Source organism: Symphodus melops (genome assembly GCF_947650265.1).
Source record: "Symphodus melops genome assembly, chromosome: 15".
NCBI classification, from domain to species: domain Eukaryota; kingdom Metazoa; phylum Chordata; class Actinopteri; order Labriformes; family Labridae; genus Symphodus; species Symphodus melops.
The window spans coordinates 23,365,520-23,384,448 of record NC_136705.1 but is presented as its reverse complement, the minus strand read 5'-3'; positions in this window follow the sequence as shown (position 1 = coordinate 23,384,448).

The following is an 18,929-nucleotide window of genomic DNA, read 5'->3' as shown; positions in this document are numbered from 1 at the left end:
GTAGATAAACCTGAAATGTTCGTGAACACAAACAGCTGCTGCATTGAAGGAGAGAATCAGAGAATATTCCTCCTGTTGCTGTGACACTCATGGTGGCAAAGAAGATAGATATATATATTTTTTTATTTGATAAGCAGTGTGTGATATCTTTATTCTCCCTGACAGCTAAAAGTGGTGTGGTATTAAGAAATGCACTGCTGCCTGGTTCACACATGCATTTCTATTAAGCTGTCAGCATGTAACCTTTCAAACTCAAAACAGACACATCTGTCATTTTTACGCCGCAGACAAAGAGCCCTCTGCTCGCTGACGGATCCTCCGTTTGCCGCTTCTGCTGCCGCGTGTGGGAGAATATATTCACACATTGTCTGCTCTGGAAAACTGAGATCTTTTTTTTTTCTTCTCGTAGGAAATAAAACAACAAAACAAACAATACAATGTCTGTTATAGCTTTGCAGAACAGAACACGGGAATTATTTGTGACTGTTATTTGTCCTTTAAAAAACAGAATTCTGGAGATTAATGAAAATGGGGATAAATCAAACGTTTGTCTTTATTTAGAGGAAGTTTTTTCTTTCTTTAACTAGGTACACAAAATAATCAGATTCTGAATCTGATTCCCCCCTTCACACAAAAGGAAGCAAAGTCACGATTTTGTGCCTCTGAGGATTTTCTTGTCAGACTTTCCTCAAGTGTGAAGAGTGATCTGATCTTCGGAGTGAGTCACGCCATCAGAGGTTGAACTCCAACCTTAGGTCGTTGTTACCTTTTAAATGTAACGAGCTGAAGCTGCCAAATCAATGTGGGAAAAAAAAATGAAATCACTGTTTTAATGAGCTGGATGACTCACGAGCTGGAATGAGTCATTTTGCCATACATTGATCTGCACTTTCTTTTGGCAATGACAAAAAATGACACGCATAAAAAGGATATGGAAGCGATAAAATTTAATGATGGGTATTAAAAAACAGTCTCAGATCGTGCACAGAGAGGCTCGTAAAATTCATTTGAGTAGAAAAAATATATACTTTTCTCAGAGTTATTCAGTGAAGAGTTTATTTAACTTTATTTAGAAATGGCAATAATCGATCTACAGAGTGTGTATCCATTGGTTCTCCCTGTTGACCAAAGGATGCAAAGATAATTTGACAACTGAGGTGAACAAATAAAAAAGTTTGAAAACATGTAAAGCTCTCGCCTTCGCCATGCTCGTGCCATAACGCCACGCCTGAGAATAAATTGTCCATTTGCCCGTCCCATTCCAAGAAGCCCCAGTCAGGCGATGGCGTTGCACATCAGAGTAAACCGTTTACAGTTCAGGACAGGCTGATTCTCTCTGACAGAATCAAATTGCCATCGGAGCAGCCACTGACTGGAGTCATGCTCCTGATTCTGAGTCAAAGAGCCTCCTGTTTCTTCTTCTTTTTTTTTGCTCCACAAACAGAACTCTTTCCTGGCAGTGAATCCACTCAGCCCGAGCCTCCAGGGACAACCCTTTACTTTTAATTACAGCGGCATGATAAGAGCTGTACATGAAGATATATTGGTCATTAAAGTATAAGTAGGACAGAACTTTATGCAGGAGTAAGATGTTTGTTCAAGTTTAAGAAACTGCATCTGCACGAACTCAGCAAAAAGTCCTCATTTTGTGTGCACACCGTCGTAACTCTTTTTACTTTGGTCGATCAAAACTGTGAGATTATTAAAAAAAAAACACAAAGGACGTAATCTTTCTGTGCTGTGTGTTCATTAAAACATTCATTACACTGATGAGTCTGTATTTGCAGCGAAGCCTTTCATAGAAAACATTTTTAATCTTCTTCACCATAAAGGAGCTGTTCCTCTCAGGCCATTAATAAAGCTATTACATGACTTTCCATCAGCACCTCGGTGTGGCTGAGGGGGGGTGGACAGAGATGTCTGCGGCAGTGACGTGGGCCGTGGTAAAGAGGGAAAGAAGGAGGAATAGTGGGTCAGAGCTTCATCCTGTGTGCCTCAGGCGATGCCCTCAGCTCGACTCTGACAGCGCTGTCAGACTCAAATATCACACATTTCTGATTTTTACTGATTCCCTTTTTTAATCATTCTCAGGTTTCGGTCAGACTCATGGGCTCTGATTCACCGGCTGATGTCTGATTTTCATTTTAGCTTTTCAGGAGACTTCTGGGAACATGTCATTATTTGGTTTTCACAAGTAGTTTCTTCATTATATCACATCCTCATGGTCATTATCGTTCATATTGTTAAGGTCGTAGTGTTTCACAAAGAACTGGGTCTTTAGCTTTTTCTTAAAGGTGCAAAGAGACCTGTTGTGAAGGTCAGATCAGACGCCTTTCAGAGTAGTGGTTTGAGCGATTTTTTTAATCATTAGAGAGTGAACTGACGAAGATCTCGGCAGAGGCGATGGTCCCTTGATGTTGCTGTCATCCTCTCTGCCTGCTTGTTCATGGTGAATATTTCCTACAGCTCATCCTTCACACGGACATTTTACCAGGAGGTTTGCAGGGAAAATTACAGGTAAAGTCGAGCTGAAAAGTTGGGCTTTTTATTTCAAGCATGCACACTAGAATTAAAGTAGTATTAGTCGATTGCCAATATGTTAATCTGGGACTCACACATTTCACATTTCCAACTGAGTGTAGCCGCCACATTGTGTTTGGCTATTTTTGGCAAACTACAGGATTACACAGCTTCACTAAAGAGCGACCTCAGATACGAGAATGTGTTTGGACAACTTTAACGAGCAAATGTGACGAGCAAGTGGAAGAAAGTGCGAACAAACTCGACGTAGTTTGAGACAGCGAGCAGGCTGCAGAGGCTGCTGTGTAGAAGAGGCGTGATCATGACAGGTGCTTGATAACGTTAATTAAGGCCGGCAAATGTGAAATAATTGGGGGTGACGCGACCCCGCCTCTTCGTAGAATGACACCCTCGCACACATACGCAGATTATGATTTATTCCTTCTGATAAGTATCTCAGAAGTTGAAGTTCGCGGCGGTTGTAAACAACACCTTCCTCTGACTCCCCGTCAATCTCATATCAGCCGGTATCTGCAGAGGAATCCCCAAACCTCCCGAACATCAGAGGAGACATATTTGTTTGTGCTCCTGCGTCTGTTGGTTCTGCTACAGGGGGCTTGATTTGGAATATTAAGTAATGTTTTGGTGTCGTTTCAGACATCAATTACAGATCATCTGTGCTAATGAGCTACAGTTTCCTTCTGTTGAGAGAGTGTGGTGATGAAAGAACATCTCGAGGCTCCAGGAATTGATTGCATAATTGAACTCAGATACCTGTTTATTTTTCCTAATGCATGCAGAGGTCTGTGGTTAAACACTGGCTGGCGTGTGCATGCATCCCCCGTTCACACCTGCTCTTAAAGGATTTTCCTGAATTATCTGCGGGGGCTCATGCAGCTATTTTATCATGCAGTGCAAGACTCTCAGGGCTGGTGGAGAAAAAGTCTTAAAGTGTGTTCACTTAGAATTCAGGTTTCTGTGTAATAAAAACTCAAAGGGAGGCAAATCTCCTTTACACAAATAGGAGCGGAGATACTTTAAATAAGACGAGGTTATGATTGAATTTCTTTACTGGAGCACAACTTAAATGTTGAAGAGTGCAGGGTTCACATTATGAAACAACAACATAGTCTCATGAACTCCATCAGGGAGCTGCTGTGGCTCAGTTGGTAGAGTCATCGTGTCTCAACCGGGAGGTTGAGGGTTTGATCCCCAGCTCCTGCAGCAACATGTCCGATGTGTAATTGGGTAAGACACTTCATTTCAAATAACTCCTGCTGCTTTGGTGGTGTTGGGATCAATTATTTTTCATGTTCTCGCCGCTGCCCTCAGTGTAAGTAGATGTGACCTGCAGTGTAAAAGCGCTGTGAGAGCTTAAGTCCATTTACCGTTTACATTTCCTAAACTAGAGTTCAGATCAGCTGGATGGGGAATGTCTCTCTGTTCCAGAGGAAGAATCTGAGGTGCATTTAGTCAGCATGGTGTCGATCTGTGGAAATAACTTCCCGCTGACCTGGACAAACTGTCATTTCTTTTCAGAGCGCTCCTAAAACGTTCCTCTTCCCTTCGTTTGTTATGTTCAACGCTTTCTTCACGAGAGATTTCCATCTTTGACATTCAGGACTCTGAATCACACGGTGGGCTGTTAAGGTCATCTAATTGCTTTCCACACTAAAGGAACAGATCTGTCAAATCTGTCTCCATTTGTCATCATCTGCGGTGTCTCTCACATATACAGCAGCTGTTCAGATTGTAGTCATTTGTAAGCACGGGCCAGGATTAAGGTGCAAAGGTACGACGCCATGCATCAATCTGGTTCTTTTTTTTCATTAGTTTTCTGTCAAACATTGAACAGACACATTTTCTAATATACATCAGTTGACAGTGGGCTGGACTCTGAGGATTGGCTTTGCTTTCTCCCACATGTCATCTTCCCAAGGCTTTGATAGATGGCTCCTCTTTGTAAACAACAAAGTGTATCAAGGAGCAAAGGGAGGTGAGAGCCTGAACACAGTGGGAGGAGCTGATTACCTCTAATCTCTCTCTTTCCACTGTTTCCCAAAGCCCCCCTCACGCTCCTGTATACTCCATTCAAAATCACATTTGGCATGTTGTCAGAGGCTGCTGAATACAGTGCGAGGTGGGTGAAAAGGCGAGCGTTGCTCTCTTCGACGAGAGCCGATTACTTCCATGCCCCTGTGCCAGCGGGTCAGTAGACGTCATTGGCGTTCTTTAGCAAATGCACGATATTTTCCTGTTTTTTTTTTTTTTTCTGCCTACAGATCGTGTTTCGTACCCACATCCTCTTTTCTCTGTGTTTGATCGGAAAATAAGCGATCAAAAATAAAAAATATGCCGAGCAGTTTCCGTCATGCAGCGCTCGTTATCAACAGACTGTTGTCATGGAGACAGGACTGACGCGCAAAGCTTTTCTTCTCACTGCACAAACACCTCATGCAGCGCTTTTCTGCGCTCCCACTGACAAAGTACTTACATACAATACGTTATAAATGTAAAAATATTAAATAAATCATAAAGGACAAAATGTACATACGGTGCAGTAGATGAGCAGAGCAGTTGTGCAGGTATGTGCATGATTAACAAATACATTTCTCCTGTGCATGTAGACAGAAAATGTTGAAGTCCACTCAGTGTTAATGTAACACATAAAGCCTGATTTAGCTTCACATTACAGCACTGCTCTCAGAGTGCGGGGCCGGATGAAGGACTGTGTGGAGGGAGAGCAGGGGCATTATTAATGAGGCTGACAGCACAGGGGAAGAAAGTGTTCTTGTGGCGTGAGGTTTTGGTCCTGATGGACCGCAGCTTCTTACAGGAGGGGAGAGTCTTGATTAGTCCATGTTCAGGGTGAGAGGGGTCAGCCGCAGTTTTACCTGCACGCCTCAAGGTCCTGGAGGTGTGCAGGTCGTGGAGAGACGGTAGATTGCAGCCAATCATCCTCTCTGCAGAGTGCGGATGATACGCTGCAGCCGGCTCTTGTCCTTTGCTGCGGCTGCAGAGTGGCAGACTGTGATGGAGGAGGAGAGGACGGAGTCAATGATGGCAGTGTAGAGGTGCACTATCATGGTCTTAGGTTGAACTTCTTCAGCTGCGGGGGGAAGTACATCCTCTGCTGTGCTTTCTTTTCCTTTCAGCTATTTTCATTTTATTTTCCATCTGTAAACATTTCCTTTTTCTGTGGTTTTATAAATATTCTAACCTTGAATCTCCAAGAAGTTCCCGAGGGTTTTTCAAAATAAAAGCGGCTTTGGCACTAATGGTATGTGCAGAGACGATAGGCCTTCAAGTGGCTGGCTCTGGCTCTTTTTCCCATTGCCTCTCTCCCACTATCCTGCTCTACCCACTTTCCTATCTGAGTAAAAAAACCTCAGAATAAATCCTAAAAATTAAAAATATAAAAGCAGGTTAGCGTCCAAACAGGAAGTAAAATACCCTACACTTAAAAATGAAAACTAAAAGCTTAACAAGATGTTTTAAAATGCAAAATAATGGAATCTCAAACATGCAATTAAAAATGCAATTAATTGTTTTTAACTAGAGAAATTCAGAGGTTAATCACAATTTAAAAAATGAACTGTCAGACAATTCAAGCTGTAACCTAATGCAAAGCAGCAAAAAAAAAAAAAAAGAGATCCTCCTGCGTGGCTTAAGGCCTGGGTGAGCCGGTAATACAACCTGAGGTGCTTGATTCTCTTTAGTCATAAATCCATCATATTGGCTACAAGATCCCTTTTTTATTTTCCATTGAAGGATATTGCTGGCTTAAGAATCCATCTTTCACTTCTATTGAGTTGTGATCTTCACATGTAGGACAGTCAGACGGATCTCAAACCTCGTGAATGAAATGCAGACGAACATTCAGATGCCTCTAAGCAGTCCTTCATATCACTCAGGTTATTATACGCAGACACCCGGCAACACTGAATAATCACATTATACAGACCGACGACATGTGAAAATGTTTTCTATGGGGTATGAAAGACACACTGCTTTACATTATTCAAAATGTCATCGCAATTCTACAGAAAACGTGGATAGGATGTTGTGTGCTGCATTTATATCAGCTCCAGAGAGGATAGCAAGGATACATTTTAGTCCCATTTTTGCAAATCAAACCTTGCTTTTCAAGGAGCCCCGGCCCCCAGATACCGGCTGAGGCAGCAGTGTAAACACATGCAAGAGGAGTTACTGACGCTGCGAGTTTGAAAGTTTTGTAAAAACATGATAATGGCTTTTAACAGCAATATTTTAAAAAACACTGTCAGTACCAGCCTCCTCCTATTTCAGAGTTCTCAAAACAGAGCTCAACAGTACCCGTACTGATTCCAGTAAAGTAAATGTTCCTGTTCAAATCCTTCAAGACCTTTCACAAAATCCTGACACACTGACGCCTTCGAAACAAGACAACCAGCTGTATTTGTGACTACAGTACATTTAATTATAGGCAACAAAACAATGAAAAAGTTAAAGGCACAACACTGCCTAAATCATTACCGTCCAGACTCAAGGAACTGTCACTCTTTTCTTTTCTATTAGACATCATACCCTACCTACTCTATCCTTAAAACTTGAATGTACAATTTAACATTATAGAGATTTAACAGTAAGTCTAGTAAACAATCCAGATATGAGGGGAGACACAAAGTGGCCTGTGACTGTCGCCAGGCGCTGGGAAAGAATGGGTGGAAATCCGAGGACGTGTTATAAAGACCTTCAAAGGACTTTCACCTGGCAGGCTGGCTCCATAACCATTTTAGACTAACAGTAGATGTTGACATTTTGGATTAGAGGTTGACTCTCTTCAAGTGTTAGTTGAAGTGGAACCTTTTTGTGTTGGGGAAAAAAAAAAAAAAAAAAAAGCAAAAGTGCAAAACACTGCAGTTCCTCGAGTTTCCACTTGAGGCTGTCTACAGGAGCCTGTTGGAATCACATAGACACCCATCATAAAACGTCCATTCTGGCAGCAGATTGTTGTTTGGCAGCACTTGTTTACAGCCTGGTTCAATAATTCAGGTGTTTACTGGCACACACTGCACAACGGGTGGGTGACTTTTTTTTTTTTTTTTTTTTTATATATAACTCATGCGATTTGATACTGAAGGGATAAACAGGCTGATTTGACAGACTGGCATGTTGGAGCTGTTTCCCAGGAGGCTAAAGGCCGATTCAGATCCACAATGTGAGGTTGATTGAAAATTAGTATAATAAAGTGAAGCTTCAAAGTTCACATATATTATGAAAGCACATAGAAAGATATATAATTATAACTTTCATCTTGACTGTGGAGCCCTGCAAGTAGCGCAGGATTCCTAAATTGCCACTTCAGGCCACTGAACATTTTGCCTTATTTAACATGGTTGGAGTCACAATGTGATTTCACTGCGTATGTCGGCATTATACATGATGTTTCTAAATCTCTAAAACAACTCAAATATTCACTGACAAAGAAACAGCAGCATGATGATGTTACAACTAATCTCCAGCCAAATAATGACCCTTTTGTTATCGTTCATCGTTACCAATTCATCATCATTAGGTGGATAAACTCCTCCCTTCACTTCTCTCTGTTTGAGATGTGCATGACGGTGTCGCAGCTCTGTCCGCCACGCCGAACAGAGTTATCCATCTCTCAGCCAGCACCCTGCACCCACTCCACTATGTTCCTAATGATCACCTCCCCTGAAGCTCTACCTCACCGTGGAGCGGGGCGGACATGTGATCACTCCCTCTCCTTTCAGTTATTCTATCAGTGGCAGCGACTTACAATTTTCACCTGCTCTATTTGACTCTTTGCGCGAGAGTAAAACAGCGGATTCTACGGTGTCCTGGCGATGATGAAGAAAATATTAAGAGTTAGTTGTGGCCATGAGAAAATGTGCCGCGTAGCCATGCAGGAACAGAATCGGATCCAGCAGCCGACAATAAGTCAATACATGTTTGATGTTGAACACTTAGGATAAGATTTAAAAAACTTACAAATAATGATTGAGCAACACCCAGGCAGCACTCCATGCTATCTGCTTAGAGAGAGAGAGAGTCAGTTGAAATGGATGAGCAAGAGTGATGAGTGGCCTTTTAGTATTTGTGCAATAGATAACAAATCTAATGGATGTCAAGTTTGCTCCTCCTCCAGCGGGCCATGACTCAAACACTGCAAATCAAAATGCATCCCTACATGTTATCTCATGATCCCATCTTACCACGTCTTATTATCTCATGGCCATCGCTCCTTTAACTCGTGGCCACGTGTCATCATGTCATGGCCACAAGATGCCATCACCAGGATCAAATGATATTCTTAACGTTTTGCATTTACGCAGCAACATTTCAAAGATGATTAAATTGGTGCCTGAGAAGAGATGAATACTGTATGCCTTTAAAAGAGTGGAGATTGGTGACAGTTCTTCGTGAACCGGCTTCGTGTGATGCGGGTCCTCCATAGACCTCAACGCTCCACTGCACAACTGCACAGACGTTTGTGAAAACCCTTTAGTTCGCCGTTGTCATCCCATTGATTTGTGTGTCTCTCATTCCCGTTCATTGACTCCCCTCCTTTGCCCTTCTTTTGTGGATTTTGCCCTCCCTCCTGGTAAGTCAATGTGACATGCATGGGTCCTCCGTGATGCTCTGTCTGCATTGAGGTGAGAGGAAAAGCCCCGAGCTCGGAGCGGCGCCGGTTGTCTAAATCGGTTTAGCTTTGAAGCTCTGTTCCTGCAGGAGGGCAAGTGGGTGTAGATGTGAACTCAAAGTGCCAGCGCTGATGTCCAACTATGGAGGTGAAACTCTTGGGTTACACTTAACACCAACCATCATTCATGCACAGTAAATTGATTTAGTATATTTACTTTGAAGCTGTTTGGTTTTCGTCTCTTTTCAGGAATTGATGTCTCCATCTTTCCGAGACCGGGGACCAGAGACCGAAGCCCCCACTTTGTTCATTAACAGGTCGGTTTTTTTTAACTGTATGAGTTAAAACGTACAAAGTCAAGGAAGTAGATCCAAAATCTGTCAAAATCTGATTCTGATTCAAATCTGTTTTCTGTAGCACTTTTCTCGTTTGGGGTCGCGGGGCGCTGGAGCCGATCCCAGCTGTCATTGAGTGAGAGGCGGGGTTACACCCTCAACTGTTCGCCAGTCAATCACAAGGCATAAAGAAACAGAGGACCAGTCACACTCACATTCACACCTACGGACAATTCATCTAACCAGCATGACGTTGGACTCTGAGTCCCCACACATGCACAGAGAGAACATGCAAACTTCACACAGAGAGGCTCCTGCCAGACGAGGATTCCTATCAGGAAACAGTACGAACCACAGCACCAGATTAACATTAGATGTACAGTTTATTAATGATGTTATTTTGAAATTAAACCAAATGTAAAGATGTGTTATTCTTTCAATTACAGAGATAAAAAACGGAGTATTTTCCTGCCATGCTGCTCCTTCTGCCTACGAATCACAGATGAATGCATGTAGTTATTTATTTTCTTACTCCAGAGTGTGTGAGCACTTTCACACATAAACAGTTCACACCAGAGTTCAAGCTGTTTTTTTTTTTTTTAAATGTTCTGTCGTCATTCAGAAGCAGCGTACCTTTCATTTTTGCTCCGCTGAGTTCCTCGAAGCGTGAAGAGGCTGAACAAGCAAGACGTCTGCTATTATCACAGCGCTGCCACTTTGCCGTTGAAGGGACGTGCGTCACTGATAATTTGCTGTGATTGTCCTTTTTTTAAATGAGGATCAGTAGGACAATTAGTCCAGAGAAGCATTACACCATCTTGATGCAGAGAGGGAGGATTGTGGCAGATTGTTGCTGCTTGACATGCTGCAGAGTTGGATGTGAGTCACTCATTAAGCCATTAAGTGCTTTTAAGCTCAATATGCCTTCTGTAGAGGACCTCCAAGATTTACGCTTCCTCTCCAGGCTGGGAAAAAGACAAATCTGAGAGCACATGTTTAATTTGCTCTGACAAATGTGTCTGGTCCCTTCTTGTTTTTCAGACAGATTTTAATCGAGCCTGATTTCTGTCGGCCCAATCATAACCTTTTATTCAACACGCAGAGGTGGCACACATTTCACTCGAGTGGGTCTGATAAAGCTATAATACTTCTACTAGAGCTCGAGTACAGTTTGCAACATCTCTCATAGTTTTGCTGTCGTGAATCTGAATTTTATTCTGAGTAACTCTTGGCTTAGTGTGCAACGTTTTTCATTTTGAATTTCCTGCATAAATTGGATTCCTAAAATGGTGTTCTTCTGATTGGTCGATCGGTTCAAAGGCATTTCGGTCCACACTAGGTTGTACCAACCTTTAAAAAGTTAAGCCCTTGACACGTCAAAGAGGTTGTTGGACCTACTTGCAGTCGGCTTTTGTGGTGGGTCCAGTTCCATCGCTACCCGTGTCCCTGTCGGCTTTCTTTTTGTTGAATCTCTGTCTGTGAAAGGAATCTCTCTGATTGTCTAAACAGGTTTAATTTATCTCCAGCATGTTGTTTTAGCATCCACGCTTTCACCCATTAGTGCAGTCTCTCCTTATCCATCGCCTCTGTTTTTCTTTTTCCACTAAAAGACCGACGTCTGACAACACCAGCACCATTTGTCGTCACCAGTTCGTTGCTGTCCTGTCGCTCGGTGTGTCAGGGCCTTTAAAACAACAAAATGAACAGAGGCTTCCTGGCCCTTCAAAAGCCACTTCTTTTCTGAGCTGTGAAATAAATTAAGCTCGTGTTAAGAACGGGAATAGAGTTAGTGCAACACAACCGTGCTGTCACAATGTGTACATCTGTTTGCACTCTGCAGCAGGAGCAAAGCTATTGTAAATAGTGAGCAGCAGTAATGGTGACTTTGATTTGTTCTCAACAGATGTTCAAGCCTGCAACGGTCCCTTGATTGTTCCTCTCTCTCTCACACACACACACACACACACACACACACACACACACACCTCTGTTCTCCGGAAGCTACGACAAACGCAGCGGGGAAACCCACAAATAACTTCAGCTACACAAACATGACCAACAAAAGTCAACATGATCCTTTTGAAAGCTGTTTGCTTTCTTAATGAGATTCGAGATGCAGTGTGACATTTACTGATATGTAGCATGTTGTTACTCTTGTTTGGATATTACAAGACGGCTTTGGAAGAAAAGGATGCACAGCAAGAGATTACACTCATCGGTGTGATTTATATTTTCTGATGGAGTTCTTCATGGATGAACGATCGGGTTGGCTCGAAGTTGCTTCACGTTTAAATGTCGGCTTTTGTTTAAACGGCGATGATGTAACCTCTGCAGGATTTCAGGGCACATAACAAAATACACCTTCGATCCTTCACCGTCAGTCTTCAAAGAGGAGCTCCGGACATGAAGGAGCTCAGTTTGCATATGACCCGGGGGGGGGGGGGGAGGCAGATCCCTTGATCAAACCCTGTTTTAACCTGACAAAGAGGTTATAAAGGGTGACCACAGGGATATCCATGCTGAGCTTCTGACCGCTGCTCGTTATGTTGGATTCATCTGCTCCAAAGGCACATCATACGCACACGCTCTTCCTCGTCGATGACCTCATTTACAGGCTGCCCTCCACTGTTTTTTTTTTCAACCTGGCCATGTGTGCCTGTTTTCCTTAACCCAATTTAGCCTTACACTGTAAGACACAGAGAGGCTAACGACGAGCCTGAGCTGCAGGCAAAACAGACAATATTCATGCAGTCTTTACTTTTGAGGGCAAAATATCACCATTGTTTGCATTTGAAATGCTTTCGTCTCACGAGGGCGGACAACAGACAGAGGAGGAATGTGCAGAATTTTAAACAAGCTACCAGAGACGTTCGGATTTATCATCTTTTCCTGAAATCATGAAAAGAAATTTGGAGATTTTATTCAGAGAAATGCAAATCATTGTGAGATAATGCGGTTCAAACTTACACAGGCACTGTAAAGGTATAGTCATCATGCTGGAGGAAGATTCTGGAGGCTGGGAGGGTCGGCTGGTCACGACAAACACAGAAAACAGCTGTTTTTTTACCCTCCAGCAGGTTTCCTGGGATCTGCAGCCAGCACAGATATTTTTTATATCTAGGTGAAGAAAAAACAGATAAAATGTGTTGTTTCCAAGGAGCCATAAGGAGCTACATTAGACATCAGAATAAGAGGGTTTGGGTGTATTGCCAAGTAGGTTTACTATTTCAAATATTAATAGAAGGGATTTACTAAATAAAAAGGAATAAAGCATAATAATGTTTTTTAATAGTTCTTCACAACAGACACTAAAAGTCTGTCCCCTTTAGTTTTCAGCCATGCAGAGCTCTGCCCGATGATCTCAGACTGAATCATAAGGGGTTAAATGCTCAGAAATATACAAAGGGTCCTGACCATGTCATGACCACGACGACACCTCTCTATTTCTGCCTTACTGCTCACACTGTGTGAAGATATACAAACATTGAGAAGTTGATTCAGTCTGGCTTCTCATTGATTGCTGATCTGTTGTTACGGCTGTGTGAATGTAACGCTGCTGTGACTGTTTCCTTTTACATGGTCTTGGTTTCTCTTAATAAGACTCGAGAGGCTGGCAAACTAAAGTGCCCGTCTGGGATTAATAAAGTTGTCTGCGTCTGAATCCAGGAGGACGCCGACTTTCTAGATGAGAAAAAAAAATAGGATAGTTTTAAATGCATCTTAGACGACAGATTCTATGGTTATAATTGTTGTATTCAGGATTGTATCAACAGCAGATCAATCAGGAGAGACTAAATTAATGAACAATTATTTAATTAACAATTCAGGAAATCAATGTGCAAAGTCTTCCTGCTTGAATTTACGCTGAGCTCCATCTCGTACTTATTTCAGATTATTTTACACGAACCTTCCCTCCGAAAGTTCACGCAGACGAGGTTTACAACGAGGTCACAGTTTTTAACGGAGCATTCGGAGGATGCATTCGTTTTATACAGGTGACAAGCAGATGCACGCACAGCGCTGCCTGCTTCATGGCTGTTAGTACGAGACGGCGTCAAACTGTGAGCAGAGACTGAAGTGTGCCACCGTCATGTAAACAAAACTACCCAGAAATATTTACAAATATAGAAATAGGAGCGGCAGTAGCTCAGTCTGTGCTGGAAAGGTGATAAGTCACTCCCTGAGTACTGCCGAGGTGCCCTTGAGCAAGACACCAAGTCTCCAACAGCTCTGGCACGCTCCGTGTGTAGCTGAGAAGCATGCCTCTAATAACAGCAGTGTAAAGCAGAATTTCCCTCCTAATAAAGTGTGTAAAAAGAAATAAGAAATACAATATATAAATATCACAGCAGCACTTTGCACAAGGTGATTCTTTCCCCAAGTGAATATGGTGACTGTTGTTCTTGTTGTGTAATAGAAAGAGAAAGGTAATTCAAAGATCAATACAAAACAAGTGACTCTGGTTCTGCCTCTTTCAATCAAAAAAAAAAAGAAATAGCCTCGTCGTGTTTAAAATGATTTCTATTGATGCGGGTCATTGATACGATGAGAAGCAGTTTGATAAGTAGTAAAACATGAAGAGTCTCCTCCTTGTCCTTGCTCAGCACACAGAGGGTCTCTGGAGAAGGTGATCGTCTGGTTGCTCTCTCCGAGCTGTCAGGAGGAAAGCATCGCCGCCGCCGCCGCTGCTGCTGCTGCTGCCTCCAGACTCCAGGCAGGGCACGCTGCCACCAAGTTGATAAAGTGAGCCATTTTGCACACAGGCAAGATTACTCTCAAGGACAGAGATTAAAGTGGCTTCTGTTTGAGTCGCAACTCCCCCAACACACACTTTAACACACGCGCACACACACGCATTAACAGAGAGAGAGAGAGAGAGAAGCACAGGGGCGTGCATTGATACTGATACCCGTTTGAATTCATTGTTTGCAAAGTGATTGCCGCATCAAAGCAGCACACATTACAGCTCGAGAAACAGTTTACATGCTGCTGAAAGATTCTTTGCATTAAAGGACTCCTTCACAAAGAGCTGCTCATCCTTTGCACAAAAGCACCTTCGCTTTTTAACAAATTAACACCATCTGCATCAACACTAACTGTTCAGACGACGGGTAGCGTCTCTATTCACTTCCTATACGGAGAGCCGGAGAGGCAGATGTGTAGTGCATTTTGGGACAGGACCAGAGCTTGTATTCTATACAAATGAGTCCAGGGACCTCTTTGTGTCTTTGTCCAATCAGGTGCATTCATTTTGACTACGTCACCTATTGAGGAACCCGAGTGGAAAAACTTGGCTATCAGGAGAGTCCAGGAGAAAATCCTAACAGGCTCCCGTTTCGATCCCTCACAAGGTAAATGTTCACTGCAAGATGGCTGCCCCGATGTTTGACCTGACCTGTTACTCACAAGTCTAGCTGATTGAATAATATGAGAAATGTGGGTTGCGATTCTTAATGAAGGAGTAGTTGGTGGGTCATAAGGCACGACCTCATGGAGTTAATCAAGGAATGATTCAATCTTATTGCCTCATAAACCAAGTAATAAAATCTGACTTTATGTTCAGAAAACACCTGCATGGATTCTTTGAAAGGAGTGATTGCATACGTCAAACTAAATCTCTGAACTCTAAAACTCTTTGACATTTTTTATACTGAAATCGTGCAACATTTCAGACTCATATTGACAACCCGAGGCTTCCTGATCAGACATGAAACGCATGCATATTTTTCCAGTCTTTCGAGCGTTCTTGAGAGGACCGACTGGATGAGTGAAACTCCCCTCAGTGCAGCGTTAACGATTACACACTCTTGAAAGACTCGACACAGCACCCTCTCTTCTCGGCTGGTACTTATCAGAGCAGAAAGCCTTAATTAATTCATGGCTGGATGATGTTCTGCACAGACTGCTTGAGTTTTAAATGATGGTGCATTGTTGAATATGTAAACAGCTGGCAATCACAATGTGTTTTTATACACTGGGAATTAAACAGAAGACTTTGAAAAGTAAATATTTGTTGTGCTGCGATTGATTGGATTACATTGAGATAAGAAAAGTCGAGAGCTTTATGGTCACAAGATTATTAGAAACATCTTGTTTTTATATTTTTTTATTATTTTAGGGTCATTTGTGTTTGCTGTTTTTGAAGTCACACAAAACCTGATTTATTCATTTATTAGTTGTTACACTCGCTCAACGTGGTAAACTCATATGCATCCCTTACACCTCGCCAAATTCAACCCACAATGCATTGCATATTACAGTCCCACCAGGATTTCGATGACTTTTTGGGGGGATTGTTGCGGCCTAAAATGCGGCAGCTTTTCCAAACAAATTGCATGTAATGCATGTTGTGATGTTTTTAGCTGTTTTTTTTTTTTTTTGCAATTAAATTCCTTTGAGTTTGAGTTCCTTTGGGCATTCGCACCACCCATAACCGAACAAACTCTCTGACAAAACGTTAAAAGCCCAACCTGCATTTATGCCTCTTTAAGGATATTTTTCATGAACTTTTTTCTCATTGTAGTTTATTGATATATATGTGTAGGGTTCCCCCTGTATATGGAGTATATAGACAGAACATGGCCTATTATATTTAGAGTATGGCACTTAGATAGCCTGTATTATAAGAAGTACGAGTAAGTCTGAATTCTCTTAATTTTATTTCTATATTTTTCTGTCTGTGTTTTAGATTTGTTGGTCAGTTTTTTTGTTTGTCAGATGGGCCGTTTTTTGTGTAAAAACATTTTTGATACTTTTCCAGTTAATAAGGGATATTCCCGTTCACTGTCTGCAACGCTGCCGAAGGCCCAGTGGCCGAAACGCGTCCGTTGTTTTGTTGCTCTAAACCCAGATAAAGGAAATTTAAAGGATATTCACTGTGCTTGAGTTTCTGTTTCGTTTTTAGGTAATGTACGGATCTCACCTGCACTTGTATAATTACATTTTCTGGGAGTTTTTTCCCGTCTCTTCTGGACTGCTTCAGCTCCTGCTGCTCGACTGAAAAGCCCATTAAAGTACAGCGCTGCATACAAAAATTGGCCTTACAAAAAGTTGCTTGAATCTTGACTTGTTGGCCACTTGGTTGTATTTACATCATCTCTACTTCCGGCACTGTATTACCCTACAAAGCTGGATGCTACACAGTAATTATAGAGCTTTTGTTGAGCTATCCTGCAGCACTCTGGAGTGTCTTTTAACGTTCACCCAGTGGATTTCTGAAGCCATTCAGTGCTTTCTATTCAGATCTTGAATTGGACAAGTCTGGTAGAAATTCCCTTGACACTACCGCAGGATTTCAAAAGACGCCGGCCCACCCTTCATCTGCAAAATCTGAAAAGTAGACATTTAAATCAGTCTGTCTGAGAGTAGGTATATCAAAAAAGAAAGGATGACTCTTAGCTTTTTAATCAAAACATCCACAAGAAAGTCAAAGTTATGTGACCTTTATAGAAACTACAACATGATAGAGAGGAAGAATGAATCAGAGGCACACACACACTTACAGGGACAAGTCCTGATGCTCATCAATTGATATCAATGCTAAAGAGGTCACCTTACACCAAAATAACACTCTGCGCTCATTCCCTCTAAAATACAGAGGGAGGTTTAGGTTCATGCATAATTGAGGTTTGAACCATATGCTTCAGTGTGAGTTCAACACGGGGTCACCATGCAATGTCTGCGTGAACTCTGCGATGATCTCTTTTCAAAGTGGAGAGAGAGAAAAGTGACATGGAACAAATATGTCGAGATGTAAAAAGACAGTATGGGATAACCTTCAGTCTATGTGACCTGTGTGGTGACCTTTGAGTGTTTCCTTTCACATATTATATTCTGACCTGACGCACCCGACATTTTTGCACAAATGTTTTGTCTTCTTGGCTGGATGTACCTCTCCTTATTTACAACTCTTTCCCTCAAAGCTTATTAAAAAAAAAAAAATGTGTTTGGCCTGAAATATTACAATTAACCTGCATGGCATGATTGCAATTCAATTATTTTAATCTGAAAGTCTGTCTGCCTTGAAGGCTTCATGTTTTCTTCTTGTCTATTTGAGTATAAGAGGCAACGTCCAGTGTTGAAATTTGAAGCCGGTGTGGAAGTGTGTCCACTAGAGGCTGGCTGCAGAGGCACAGGAAGTCACATACACACCCATTCAAAAAAAAGCCTTTTAAAGTTTTACAGCAGGAAATGTACATGTTACAGTCTGGTTAAAAAAAACAAAACAATACTGGTTCAATTAGCTCATGATTTTTGTGATACAACATCCATTTTGATTTTATCGACAAGTCGCTTAGCTAACCTGATTGAAAGGTTGGTGTGATGTAACGGTTTGTCACAAGTCTTAAAACCGGCCTCAGCTCCAGTTCTCTGCCTGTCGTTGTGTTGGCTGAAAGTCAGGCTGAGACAGACTTTCCAGCATTACGACCCCCAACGATGAGCCTCTGGTGCCCCCTGCTGGAACAGTTGGGCGACACCACTCAGGCTTCGTCCATTAATATTTACAGTCCGTGGTGTTTTATTGTTTTGGTCTGTTTGTACAGCAAGATCCCACGTTTTGTCACCCGTGTGTTTCATCAGCATAGGAGAGGGATGAACTGAAAGAATGAAAGGGTTTGATCTTTACGTATAAGTTGAGATCATCCTTTGAGCCTGTAATATTAAAGCAACAATGAGTGACTTTACAATCTTAAGAAAATGCAAAATTAGGCCTAAAATCGTCGAGTGTGTCGCCAGAATGACACAAAAAGCACTTTCTCCACACCAAACTTTTCCTGGACTCGCTCTACTTTGTGAAGTTCACATTACCACAGGCCCGCTACATTATACGCACCTGTAGCGTCTTCACCTGTTTGTGGTGAAGTCTTTCGGCTTCTTTCTTTCCCTTCTGAGAAAAACTCATTTTTTCGACCTAATTTTCACGTGGAGGTAAAACGTTCATCTTGCAATGCAAAGTTTTTTGACAATCGAGACGACTGCCGTATCTAAAGTTGTGTGAAGAAACTAACGGCATTCAGAATTACATTTCATTTAAAGTGCCAAAGACAAACTCGTGAATTATAACGTCAGACAAACTCTTCTTCAAATAAATAAACTGTCTTTTTGTGTGAACTATTTACAGCTCTGTCTCCGAGGCCTCTTCGCATTTGATCCCAAACTAACCCAAACAAGGTCTTTCAAAGTATAGCGGCCCGGTGGGGGAGAAGAGGTAATCATACTTTTTGTCCCTTCAGGAAAAGTGTCTCTTGTGGAAAAACTGTTATGTTGTGGTTAAGTGATAGAAAAACATTTTGAGGCCTTTTTAGAAAAGTGGGTATCTCATAATTTGTGACTTGCTCAGGGGGGTTATTGCTTATTAAAAGGCATGAATATTTATGTGGGATATATACATGTATCTATCAACAACATTCAGGTTGTTTTTGAGC